Below are 14,026 nucleotides of genomic sequence, written 5' to 3'. Positions count from 1 at the left end.
AACTTTCCCTTAAAATTCCTGCAACTTTAAGCAGGGGGAAAGCTTGAACAAAATGTGTTTCCAGTGATTACAACATTAGACTGGAATCAGAGAGGTCTAATTTAAATCCTTATTCAATCATGAATTCATTGACTTTAATGTTAAGCTTTGTAGTAGGAAAATTACATTACACGTCTATTGAGCTAAGGATCTAATTTTTTTCCTCCTTTTATGCTGCAATATAAATATTTATGTAAATTAAATGCAGCCCTTTCGACAGGACACATTAAACATTGAAATAAAGCAATTGTGAGCTCTTTGGGACGGGCTGTGTTTATGCCGGATATGTCCTCAAGCATCAAAACTAGTTTTTAGTCAGAATTTCTGGATGCCACTGTTATCACAACTGAAGCACCTTGGTTCTGATTTGCTTTTCAAAGTTTATAATTTTTTAAGAGGCATAAAACACAAGTAGCATTTGGTTTAATAATTGTGATATTTGGGGTGCAACTTCCTGGCTCTGTTTTAAAGGTCACTGAAATACCATGATGGTCTGCTGGCTCAATGATGGCAAAGTGAAAGACTAAGGCAGTAGTTCCCAAACTTTTTCTGCTGGTGGCTCCCTTGACCTACTGGACCATTGGCCACAGCTCCCCATTAGGGCTACAATGCTATATTTTGTATAAGATGGAATCATGAGGATTCCAAGGCTCATCTGGCTGGTTTCTACAGCTTTCTTGGGAACCATGGCTCACAGTTTGGGAACCACTCTACTAGGGCCTCAGTCTGGCCTGTGAAGAAATTTTATCTACCCTTGGTGGCCCTGCCACACCAAATTGTAATCAACTTATAGGAGGGCATCTGGCCTAGATGCCTTTAAAAGGAGCTTGGAAAGATTTCTGGAAGAAAAATTCATTACAGGCTACAAGCAATGATGGGTACATGCAAGCTCCTGGTTTTAGAAGTAGGCTACCTCAGAATGCCAGGTGCAAGGAAGTGGCAAGGGGATGCAGGTATCTTTTTATCTTGTGTGCTCCCTGGGGCATCTGCTGGGCCACTGTGCAATACAGAACGTAAGACGAGCCCCATGGGTCAGACCAAGGGTCGATCTAGTCCAGCTTTCTGTATCTCACAGTGGCCCACCAAATGCTTCAGGGAACACACTAGACAGACACAACCTGCATCCTGGTGCCCTCCCCTGCATCTGGCAATCAGAGGTAGCCTACCTCTACTTTGCACATACCTACCATGACTTGTACAGGATGGGCCTTTGGCCTGATCCAGCAGGGCTCTTCTTATGTTCTTATGAAGATCTGAGCCCACAGTTGCATAAAGAAAAAAAATTGTTTTTAGAACTTGTGAAAGTCATAAATACTCTATGCTTCACTGCTGCATCTCCCTTAAGAGTTTGTGGAAAGTCCACCAGCTTATAGCTACTTGGTGATTTACCATGGGACCTGACCACCCGCAAGAGGGTCAGATTATATAGTACGCTTTTGCTCTCCACATTGTTGTCTAGAGAGCAAAATGGCAAGAAAATCAAGTATACTACAGTTTTCCTTTATTGTGTAGTGGTCATGTTCTAGGAAAGCAAAGTTAGGACATGGCTAAGCAGCTTCTGAAAATGTGCCTTTTCCTTCAATGCTGTTTTTTCCTGCCAGTTTGGTTAATCTCTAAGTTTACATTCACTATTCACTATTACATTCACAAAAGGTGTTTGACCTCAAAGCAAATTAATGTCTTGCTACTACATCCAGCCCTCTAGTTAATCCATGGCGCAGTGTGGACCATCTGTGCTGTTTCTCCCTTGTGAAGAAGTCCCTCCTGGTTTGCTGTTAGTGTACTTCATCGGCCCTGAGTAATGGGGCTGATGCCTGGATAAAAAACAAATTATCTGTCCTTCAAAAGACCCTTTTAGACACATTAGCTTCTGAAAATTCTCATCTCTGTAAGACAGATGAGCAGTATTGTTTAGCTTGTCTGCACTCTTTTAATTAAACTGGGCCACTAGCAAACCAATTTTTTTTTAATTGCGGCAGAGGTGAGTTTTGTGTGGAGACCCAGATGAGAGTAATTTTTGTTTTGCATCATGTTGAAATAATGGCAAGAAGAGTGGTCTAGCTTTTTTGGAAAAAAAGTCTGTGAGGTTTGATACCCAGGTTGTTGTAATTTTGAGTGTCCTCGGTTGAATTTCATGTCCACGGAAGAGAGGTGGCTTTCCCTCCTCTTGCTTGTTCTCTCTGCTGAGTGTGCTAACTTTTCTTCCTTATGTCTTCTTTAAGACCCGCAACAAGCACTAGCTCTGGGCATTGTAAATAACAGCAGTGCTTCTGCTGACCAGCCTTGAGGCTTATCAATAATATGCATATAGAGGTAGCTGAAGGCTATTGGCACACCTTCCCTACAGTAAAAGTTATAATCCCACATGGTGGTAGATGCAGTAAAATGCAGTGCTCTAGCCCCCCTCTATATTCCTGAGCTAATGGTTCCCCAGGGGATTTTATTCTCTGAGCTACACATCGGATATGCAGGCCTTGGTTCTGTGTCAGGTACGTAATCAAGGGGTCCCTTTGAAGGTATTTGCTTAACTGATTGATGCCTATTGGGAAAATGCTACGGCTAACTTCTATGTATGCACATCGCCCTAGATATGGCTAAACCATAGCTTCATGCTATTAAGGTACTAATATGGGTTACTTTGTCATGCCCAGCCTAGAGAATAAAGGGGATCTTGGAAACCTTGCTTGAAAATGGAGCTTAGAACTGGAATTGGTGAATAGCCTTGTGAAAGTCACTTTCTTCCATTTACAAAATGAGAACAACATATCTCATGGTGGTTTTGTGAGGTTGAACAAGGAAAAGAACTCTCTGGCTACCCTTAGCTTTAGGCTATAACCATAAATCAATGCATTGGAAATTATATGAAATCCAGGCTTGTCAAACTGTGTCCATTAGTCTTCTGAGTGCTAAGCAGCCTTGCCAATTAAAAGGTTTTTAATCAATATTTCTATGACCAGAATTGGTCATGTGGCCAGGCTTGTCAGCAAAATCTATACAGGTTTATGTGTGCATAGACTGCCTTAACTTTCCGTGAAATTTGAATAGTCAGTCGCAAGGACAGATGGCAGGGCAGGCTGATATGCCCAGGTATCCTTTTACTGCCTATAATTTGATAAAGACTTAATGTGAAATCCTATATAAAATGTTCCAAACATCTTCCAACATCTCTTAGGTCACCGTAGAGAGAGATATTACTGGAGACAGTGCAAATGAGAAGTGCTTGTCTCTTGGTATTTTTCCTTGGATCCAAGGCTCTCTTAAGGGGAAAAATTCCAATCCGTCAAAGACAAAGAACAATTTTGCATCTTCAAGATAAGTTGCATAAGTTAACCGATACATATTTCAAGTGACTTCTGCACGCATCTGTGATTGCAGATGATTTTAGATCATTATGGTTGAAATGATAGGAAATAATGACCTTAGTGCTATCCAGTTCAATGTATATGTAATTGGAAAGTTTCCAAGGAGGTTCAACACACACATTTGACTTCAAAAGAGGGAACTTTTAAAAAATGAGGGGACTAGTGTAAAAAAAAAAAAACTAAGAGGAAAAAATCAAAAGGGTGAAATCTCTTCAGAGAGCTTCAGGTTATTTATAACCCAATCCTATGCTTCCCTCCCCCCCCCCCCCCGATTCAGGTGCACCAAAAGGTTTGTGTTGCATCTTGTGAGGGAAAAACTCTGGGAGATCTCTAGATAAGGGAACATTCATTTCCCTTACCTGGGGGAATGCCTCCCCAATGTTGAGGAATCTACTTACACCTGTGCTAGCAAAATCACTGGTGCAGATTCATGAGAACACAGTCCACGGGATCCTGTCCAGGAAGGGGGCTAGGATTTGGCAGCTGCTGCTGTTGCTGAACCTGTCCAATTCCTGTAGCCAATCCACCCCATTTTGCCCACACCCATTACTGCCCCCATTCCTACTTCTCCCCACCCGGTTCTGCTTTCCCTGCAACTTACCTTGATTGGCAAGTCCCAATGGAGCCACTGCTGTGCATGGGATACCTGCAGCCTTCCCATTGGTGCTCAGGCAGTGTTCATCTCCACATGCTATCGGAGTACTTTTTGCAACTGCCATAAGGCAGTCGCCACTGGTGGAACACTAGCTCTTCCAGCAATAAAACCCTACAGAATTGGGCTGTTAAAACCACAATAACAAAAGCTCAACTAAATGTAGGGCACAAAGGGCACAATCCTAACTTGCGCTGTATCCAGTGCAGGATTGTGGCCAGTAGCAGCTTAGCCAGAGGCAAGGGGAAACTCTTCCCCTTACCCATGGGTAAGAGCTGCTGTCCCAATGGGTCTCTTCGGACTCGTGCCACCTCCTGAGGTAGCACAAGTCGGAGGAGAGCGGAGTGGCTTGAAGCCGCTCCGTTCTCCCCGGGAACGGGGGTTGGGATAACTGCTGGATCCCAGCCCCGCCTCCCTCTCCTCACCTGCCCACCCCCGGAGCCGCCCATCACCCTCCCTCCCCCTACCCAGGAACTCCTCCCTCCCTCCTCCTCCCCGCCTCCGCCACGCCTACCTTTTCCGCTTGTGTCGGCGCAGGCGGGCTGATACAAGCAGCTGAGGGGAAGCCAGCATGGAGGCGTCTGTCTGCCTCTGTAGGTTGGCACTTCTCACTTCTCGAGGAGGCGCAATCGTGCTTTTCGGCGTGGGCCGGCCTACCTCAAGGTTAGGATTATGCCCTAAGTAAGGCAGCCCCAGTTTATGGGTAGAGTCAAGAACGTTAGGCAAGAGTTAAGTAAGAAGACTTTCTTCAGAAAGTGGATGTCTTGTCCAGATGAAGACAGGAAACAAGAACACAGACCCTGACAAAAGAAATGTAAGTTTTCAATTGAGAGGCTATATGAAGAGCTCATGGCTATTACATCATGGCAAATAATAGAAACTTCTTTAAATACATCAAAAGCAGGAAACCTGCCAAGGAGGCAGTTGGACTGTTAGCTAAAGAGGGAATAAAAGGGAAGATTAAAGAGGAGATGGAAATGCAAAGAAGCTGAATGAACTATTTGTGTCTGTCTTCACTAAGGAAGAACTAGGGCAAATCCCATGCCTGAACCTACCTACTCAAGGAGGAAACCTGGAACACTGAATCAAATAGAAGTAACAAGGGATGTGGTTCCCTTGTTCCCTGTAAACTGCTTTGTGAACTTTTTGTTGAAAAGCGGTATATAAATACTGTTGTTGTTGTTGTTTGTTGGTTTCCAAGCATAGTGACAAGTTAGAAATTAACTGAATCCAGACAGCATCCACTCATGAGTTCTTAAGGATCTTGAATATGAAAATGCTAATCTTCTAGCAAAAAATGTGTGGTTTGTCCTTTAAATTAGCCTCTGTGCCTGAGAACTGGAAGGTAGCCAGTGTGACACTGCTATTTATGCGGAGGGGGGGGGGATGGAATTCCAGAAAATTATAGGCCCAGCAGCTTAATTGTAGTGGGTAAACTGGTGGAGAGAATAATTAAAGGTAAAATTATTAAGCATATAGAAGAGTAGTACCCCTAGCTGAAAGAGAATCAGCATGGTTTCTACAAAAGTGAATTCTACCATACTAACCTCCTACAATTTTTTGAGAGTGTCAACAAATGTATGGACACAGAGATTTTCAATTTTTTTTTTACGAAGTCCCTTACCCAAAGGCTCTTGAGTCAACTTAGCAATCATGGAATAAGACAACAGGTCCTTTTATGGATAAGTAATTAGTTAAAGAACTAGGAATAGATAGTAGACATAAGTAAATAATTTTTTTTTTTACAGTGGACAAAGTGACAACTGGGGCCCACTTCTCATTCTTGGAACTGGTGCTTTTTCATCAATGATCTGGAGTTGGGAGTAAATGGCAAAGTGGTAAAGTTTGCAAATGATACCAAACTATTCAGGGTGGTGAATATCAAACTGGATTGTGAAAAGCTACCAAAGAATCTTTCCCAATTTGCTGAATGGGTATCCAAATGGCAAATGAGGTTCAGTATCAATAAGTGTAAAGTGATGTGCACTGGAGCAAAAAATTCCAGCTTCGCTGTTCGCTGTTCGCAGTGACAAATAGGGAAGGAAATCTTGGTGCACAGCTCAGTGAAAACATTGACTCAAAGTAAAGGGCAGCTGTGAAGAGCATACATTCCATACACAATGGAATGCACTTCTGCTGTTGCAAAATGGTTGTTGACAGTGCGCACAGTGCTCTGTCACTGGCCATTTTGTATGTAAGAACATAAGAACAGCCCCACTGGATCAGACCATAGGCCCATCTAGTCCAGCTTCCTGTATCTCACAGCAGCCCACCAAATGCCCCAGGGAGCACACCAGATAACAAGAGACCTCATCCTGGTGCCCTCCCCTACATCTGGCATTCTGACTTAACCCATTTCTAAAATCAGGAGGTTGCACACACACATCATGGCTTGTACCCCATAATGGATTTTTCCTCCAGAAACTTGTCCAATCCCCTTTTAAAGGCGTCTAGGCTAGACGCCAGTACCACATCCTGTGGCAAGGAGTTCCACAGACCAATCACATGCTGAGTAAAGAAATATTTTCTTTTGTCTGTCCTAACCCGCCCAACACTCAATTTTAGTGGATGTCCCCTGGTTCTGGTATTATGTGAGAGTGTAAAGAGCATCTCCCTATCCACTCTGTCCATTCCCTGCATAATTTTGTATGTCTCAATCATGTCCCCCCTCAAGCATCTAGGCTTTTCTAGGCTGAAGAGGCCCAAACGCTGTAGCCTTTCCTCATAAGGAAGGTGCCCCAGCCCCGTAATCATCTTAGTCGCTCTCTTTTGCACCTTTTCCATTTCCACTATGTCTTTTTTGAGATGCGGCGACCAGAACTGGACACAGTACTCCAGGTGTGGCCTTACCATAGATTTGTACAACGGCATTATAATACTAGCTGTTTTGTTCTCAATACCCTTCCTAATGATCCCAAGCATAGAATTGGCCTTCTTCACTGCCGCCGCACATTGGGTCGACACTTTCATCGACCTGTCCACCACCACCCCAAGATCTCTCTCCTGATCTGTCACAGACAGCTCAGAACCCATCAGCCTATATCTAAAGTTTTGATTTTGTGCCCCAATGTGCATGACTTTACACTTACTGACATTGAAGCGCATCTGCCATTTTGCTGCCCATTCTGCCAGTCTGGAGAGATCCTTCTGGAGCTCCTCACAATCACTTCTGGTCTTTACCATACGGAAAAGTTTGATGTCGTCTGCAAACTTAGCTACTTCACTGCTCACCCCTGTCTCCAGGTCATTTATGAAGAGGTTGAAAAGCACCGGTCCCAGGACAGATCCTTGGGGCACACCGCTTTTCACCTCTCTCCATTGTGAAAATTGCCCATTGACACCCACTCTCTGCTTCCTGGCCTCCAACCAGTTCTCAATCCACGAGAGGACCTGTCCTCTAATTCCCTGACTGTGGAGTTTTTTCAGTAGCCTTTGGTGAGGGACCTTTGGTGAGGGATGTGCTGCTACAAAGTGCAGTAGTGCCACAATACCATTGCTGGTTCCCTCAGTGCCTACTGCATCAGATAAGGCAGCAATAGGGGTGGGGAGGGGACAAAATTGGGCAGAGAGGGAGAGGAATGGGGCGGGGAGGCAGTGTGACAATGGCGTGCACTGAATTCTATCCCCTCTTTTTAAAACCTCCCAACCCCCTTCTTCTCAGATTTCTGCCAGCTAAAGAGCTGGTGCAGATCCAAGGAGACTTATTGGCAAGTAGGAGGCTTATGGAGGGGTAAATTTCCTTTTCCTTCCAAAGCCTCCCAATTTCGCCCCCCCCCCAATACAGTGCATGCCCTTTTGGTGTGGCTGTATTGGTGGGGGGGGGGGGAGGATCTGGCTCTAAGACTGATAGTATCATGATTCCTCTTTAAATCTATGGTGCGGCCATTTTTGGAATACTGTGTACAGTTCTGATAATTTTACCTTAAAAAAGGTATTGTCAAGCTGGAAAATAGAACAGGAAAGAATTATGAGGAAAGACTACATTTGGGGCTTTTTAACTTGGAGAAGAAAGTGATTAAATGATGACATAATTGAGACTTCTAACATTATGTGTGGTATGAAGGTGAGAAAGAAGGTTTTTCTCGCTTTCTCACAAATTAGAATCAGGGGCTATCCAATGAGACCTGGCAATGATTGGCAGGGGATTTAGAACAGACAAAATGAGATACTTCACACAGCACATAATTAATCTGTGCAGTTTGTTCTCCCAAGAGGTGATGATGGCCACTGCTCGGACAGATTCATGGCAGACAGGTCTATCGATGGCTCTGAGTCACGAAGGGTTTGCACTACTTCCAGGTTCAGCAGCAATATGCCTGTGAAACCAGTTGCAGGAGAAGAATGGCAGAGGAGAATAATGCCTTTCTCACCTACTTGTGGGCTCACTGGAGGTAGCTGATGGACCACTGGAAAGAGGATGCTAAGCAGATGAATCTTGACTTGATCTAGCAGGACTTTTTTTTTGTTCATTGAGACTGAGCCAACCTCTATGATGATTAATGCTAATCAAATAGACTAGTAAGAAGAGGAAGGTTTGTGGCATAATCTAAATTTTAAAAAAATCTAGAAGTAAATTTTGCTGTATTAGTGTACTAAAAGTACTTCTCCCTCTCTGCCCCTTCCTCTCCCTCCCTGTATTTAGCACTACTGTCCATGTCCACTCATCTCCCCACTCCTTGAAGTAGCAATTTGTTTGTGAGCCTTTCTCTAATTTATGTGGTACACTGGTTTCCTCATTATCACTTTTATGGACAAGGAGTCTGGAAGCCCATTACTTTTAAATGTTTAGCTGTTATGGATGCATTTGCTGTCTGTTGTAATGGTTCCCATCATAATGAATTCATCGTGCGTTCACGCAGATGTCGTTGGCACTTCAGATTGTTTCACTGTCATTTACATAAGTAAATGGACACTTAGAAGTGTTGCCCATGAGCCTTTTGAACCAGTAGAAGAGCAAGGGGCAATGTAGGATATCAGGGTGTGGCACCTCTTTGCTCACTTAGAAAATATTGCTTTGTGTTAGGACAAATTGACATCTGTTGGTTCTAGCTTGATGGACTGGTTCCTCCAGACATTAAATCACAGCCAATCAGACTTCTTTATTCTGTATTCATACCCTTAAGGGTGCAATTCCGATCCGGTGCTGGGCTGGCGCAAGTCTCTTGCGCCAGCCCAGGAGGGTTGCAGATGTGTCATAAAGCATGTTTTGTGTCTTCTTTTGAGGTGGGGAGGCCAGCACAAGGATGTGCAACAGCCTCCCCACACTGATGCAGGCCCTGGGCTGGGTGGGTTTGCTTCAGGAAGAAAGGGATCTGTCCATTGGCCCAAATCATTTAGGAAGTAACTCATATTGTCATCTATTCTAAGTAAGAGAGAATGTTGGAGGATGTACAGTATAATGTTTGCAGATCCAGACCTGTTGACCCATTGTGGTCCAATGGTTAGAGACTTGCACTTGGTTCTGCAAGACATGGGTTCATGTATCACTTCTGCTGTAGATCCATGGTATGGCTTTGAGTTATATATCTTAATTTCAGTTTCACCGGCTTTCCAGGCCGGTGTGAGGGTCTGGGGGGCATGGGGAGGGTAGGGAGGAGGCGTTTCGAGGCAGAGAAGGACAGGCAGTGGGCAGGCCTGTGGGCAGGCGGGTGGGAAGCAGGATGTGGTGCCAGGATCCAGCCCTTGTGTCGGATCCCAGCCCCATTCCTGGGCATCCTGGGCCAGCCCCAGACTGCTCGGATTTGTGCCATTGGGGCTGCTGCGGCTCTCCCTGGGATAAGGGGAATCTTTTCCCCTTGCCCTGGGCTGAACCTCAACCAGCCCATAAACTTCCACTGGATACATCACAGACCAACTGGCCTGTCTGTTCCAGCGCAAGTTAGGATTGTGCTGTAAATGTTCCTCTGTGGCTTAAGAAATTGGTGTGGTTAAATGGATCTTCTGCTGTATCAAATACCTGTTTGAGACTATTCAGGTCCAGCATGGAGAGGAAGGGCTTCTTAGCTTGACAACTGTGGAGCAACCCTTAAGTTTTGCAGCTGGTCGCATGTCTTCCGCCTCCCATAGCATGTTGCCAGGAGAGACTGGCATTCCAATGACAAGCCTGTTGTCTGTAGATAAACTCTCTCTGGCTCAGTGATGCAGAATCTCTGCTCAATGAACTGAAACAGAAAAATAATATGATGGTAGATGTTTGGAGTTCAAATAACAGAGAACCTCCAAGGACTTGCTGCGAATTGTGACATGCGTGATGTAAACAAGAAGGGTGAGTGGAACTAGGATAAGGATTGATAGGAACTGCATAATAAACAGTGGATTGTGTTGTCCTCTCAGCCACCCCCCAACCTTTTGTCCTTCTTCATAATCATTTTACCTTCCCAAAACAAACACAGTAAGTGGAAAACCTTGTCTTCCTCCTGTGCGCTGGATATCCTCATTGAGAAAAAGGAGACTGTTGCAAGGAGAAAGTTGTTTAGAGTAGCCATGCCATCTCCTATAGCACTTGTTTCAGATAGCACGCATCGACTTAGCAAGGACTATAGTGGATAGCTGTTTTCAGTATGGTTATCTGCTTCCTTCTACAGTTCCACCATCTTCTTTGCTGTTTCTCACAAGTGGGAACTCTTAAGGACAGACAAGGACAAAAATATATTGCAACATTGACACTTCATAAGGATGCTCACCTTTCTGCTCACCTCTGTAGTTGTCCCCAAAGTCTGGAATCAAAGCCATCCACCACTGTTGGTAATATTTTGGAAATGTACCATCCATACCTGTCCAGCTTCAGGAGGAAAGGGATCTGTCCATTGGCCCAGATCATTTAGGAAGTAACTCATATTGTCTCCTATTCCAAGTAAAAGAGAATGTTGGAGTTTCCCTTCTGTAAAATAGGAATAAGAGAGTAAGGATGATTGTGAAAGGAAATGTAATATGGATTTTAAATTGTGTGTAGATTTAGAAGTGGTTCTATAAGCAAATGGGTAGCGAATTTGTGCACTGTGTGTGAAAAAACTGCACGTGTAGCAGGGGGTTTCCATATCTCTTTTGCCTGAGCAGTGGGAACATCCAGGGCAGCCTCTTATAGAGTCAGCTTTTTTTTACTCCTAAGGGAGAACCAGAGACTTACAGTAAAATAAAAGTAAAGCAATAATCTGTTTATAAATAGACAGATGGAGCATATAGCAAGCAAACACATGGAAGTGATACTAATCCCAAAAGAAAAGCAGGCCACAGTTTATTTTCCCATCAGAAAAAGGAGGGGCAAACTCTCTTTAATGTATTCCTTGTCAAATCCTATCCTACTCTGCATGTATGCATTCCAGATGAATGCATCCTCTGGCAGAGATACAGCAGCAGAGTGAAGCCTTTCCCCAGCAAGAAATCCAATCCTCCCCCCATGCACACACATCTGTTTTGCAGAGAACAGCCTGCTGTGTGAAGCTGTTGGAGCACTAGCCCATAATTCATGGTTGCCTACTCCAAGCGTCAAATGTTCTACTTCTGAGCTTTGTCCCCTTTGTGAGGCAGCAGGATGCTAATAGACTTACCAAGAAAGGTTTCCACTTGCAACTTGACATGCTAGACTGGAGCCTCCTGTAGATTGAGCCCCTTGTATACATCCCAGAGATGCAGGTAAATACTTACCCCAAAGACCAAAAGTTTCAGGAGTGGAAACTGTGTTAGGAACACTACCAGATATAAGTGCTCCAGAGGCTCCTTGGAGAGTCCCAGAAAGCCAAAGTGATATAGATGGGCGCTAAGGAGAGCCTCACCTTGCTTAATACAGGCTTCTTAGTACTGTTCTTGACTTTATCTGTTGCTACCGCAAGCAGATGTATAGAATCAGGTGCAGTGGCTCTTGGGGTCAGTCCCAAAGTGGTTGGAGCTGCTGCATTCAGTAAAGACTCTCTTCTCACTGGGCTTAACCAATTGATAACTTTTATTGTTGTTTAATGGGAGTGACTGTTGGCATCCTTCAGTCTTGGAAGACTATGGTATCGCGCTCTGAATAGTGTTCTGGAACAGTGTCCTCTCCAGTGCGTGAAGCCTGGGTAAAGTAGGTATGGAGGATAGGCTGTTACCCATGCAGCAAATCCCCCCTCTCCATGTCGCTGAAATGGTACAATGGAAAGGCAGAGGCCAATACGGTTGGTTCCAGCGGCATCGCAGGAGTTGCCAGAACGTGACTGTGTTCAGCCATGAACTGCCTCAGGGACTCTGGCTCCGGATTTTGCCTCAAGTTTAACTCCTGAAGCCTTTTCCATAACTGGATGTAGCCACAAGGCAGTGGAGGTTTGGGATCAGAGTTTTCCTTCTCTTAGATGAGCTGCCTTCCCAGGCTGACGAGTCCCATCTACCCGGCGGCTGTTTAGTCGCCTCTTACGACAAGTACAGCCAAACTGAGGGCCTATTCTTATCCCCAGCCCCCAGGGAGTGATATGAAAGAATATCCTTTTTTGTTTTAGCTGCAAGCACAGCATGATTTTCTCAATGTTTGCAGTTTTCTCTGCTCTCCTTGCCACTCCTGCACTGCTGAAAGTGGCTGAAGTGTTATAAAGGAATATAAAGGAATAAAGGAATATAAAGGGGGGGCACAGTGCTTTATTCTCTAGAGCAGGGGTCTCCAAACTTTTTAGCCAGAGGGCCGCATCAAATATCTGGCGTTGTGTGTAGGGCCGGAAAAAAAATATAAAATTTAAATAAGTAAATTTACTTAAATAAGTAAATTAGAGCTGGAACTTAGATGAGTGAATAAATGAATGAATGGGGTCATTCATTCAATGTCTCTGGCCCTCAGAACACCCTCCAGACACAATCAGAGCACAGTTCTGGTCATGTTCAGTTGAGTGGGCCAGAGGCTTTCTAGGGACAAGAGGTTGGCCGCGGGCCGGAAAGAGGCTTGCTGCGGGCCGCATCTGGCCCCCAGGCCAGGGTTTGGAGACCCCTGCTCTAGAGGGCATAGACTAATTGATCCACAAGTGGCTTGCTTGAGGATTTGGGATCACTGCACACAGTGTTTTAGAGACAAGGGGAAAATAATGAAGAGATACATAACCTAATGAAACGCACATTTAGATTTCATAGAATCGTAGAGTTGGAAGGGACCTGATAGGTCATCTAGTCCAACCCCCTGCCTTAGGCCCTCTCTTTTAGGAATGTAAGCTAGCCAGTCTTCCTGAACATTATATATTTGGGCTGGGGATCAATATTTCCAGTTTGTGAGATGTGTGTAGGATTGCAGAAATATACATTTCTAATTCTAAGGAACAAGCCTCGAATTTCTAGGCAGCAACTTGAGACTTTTCTGGCCTGGCTGAGTTCTGTTGTCATTCCACCTAGATTCTTTATAGGTACAACACTAAGGGCACAATCCTAACCAGAACTACTCAGAAGTAAGTCCTATTTTGTTCAATGGGGCTTTGGGGCTTACTTTTAGGAAAGTGTGGTTAGGATTGCAGCATATTAGCTTGTTTCTTATTCAACTCGTCTCTTGGAAACAATTTCATTTCTCCTGTTCAGGTTTCTGAACACCTGAACATCAGGTGACATCTTCTGTTCAGGTGTTATGGTCTGATTCCTGATGGTTTTGTTGCTTTTGGAGCTGAACGAAAAAGGAAAAACAGACTCCAAATACTTATTCCTCCATCTCCATCCCATCCTTATGAACAAATCTGTGATTTCTAGGACTTGTCTGGTGGTTAAGGAGATTACAGTGATAGATTATTTTTTAATGTGTGTTTTAAGGATACTAAAAATGCAGCTGAGAGGATATTTTATAAGCTGTTTATGAGTTGCGGGCACTCATTTCCTATTTATAAGAACCACTGGCGTCTGGTGTTCAAACCCTCAATGTGATTTTGAAAATGTGTGCTGTGAACTGCAGGGAACAACCCCGGTATTAATTACACAAGGCTTGAAAGAATTAAATTGTAGCTCTTTAAATGCAGAGTAACTGGAGCACAAATCCTAAGGT

At 44.2% G+C, this 14,026-nt stretch overlaps 1 protein-coding gene across 1 annotated transcript in view; it reads left to right on the top strand.

Annotated features, from left to right (window-relative positions):
* Positions 1 to 14,026, top strand: part of TRIM44 (tripartite motif containing 44) — a 101,697-nt gene that overhangs the window by 62,367 nt on the left and 25,304 nt on the right. The window lies entirely within an intron of this gene.

This window comes from Tiliqua scincoides, chromosome 1, assembly GCF_035046505.1.
Source record: "Tiliqua scincoides isolate rTilSci1 chromosome 1, rTilSci1.hap2, whole genome shotgun sequence".
Taxonomy (NCBI): Eukaryota; Metazoa; Chordata; class Lepidosauria; order Squamata; family Scincidae; genus Tiliqua; species Tiliqua scincoides.
The sequence above is the reverse complement of the archived record's forward strand: the minus strand, read 5'-3'. Positions and strand labels throughout refer to the sequence as shown.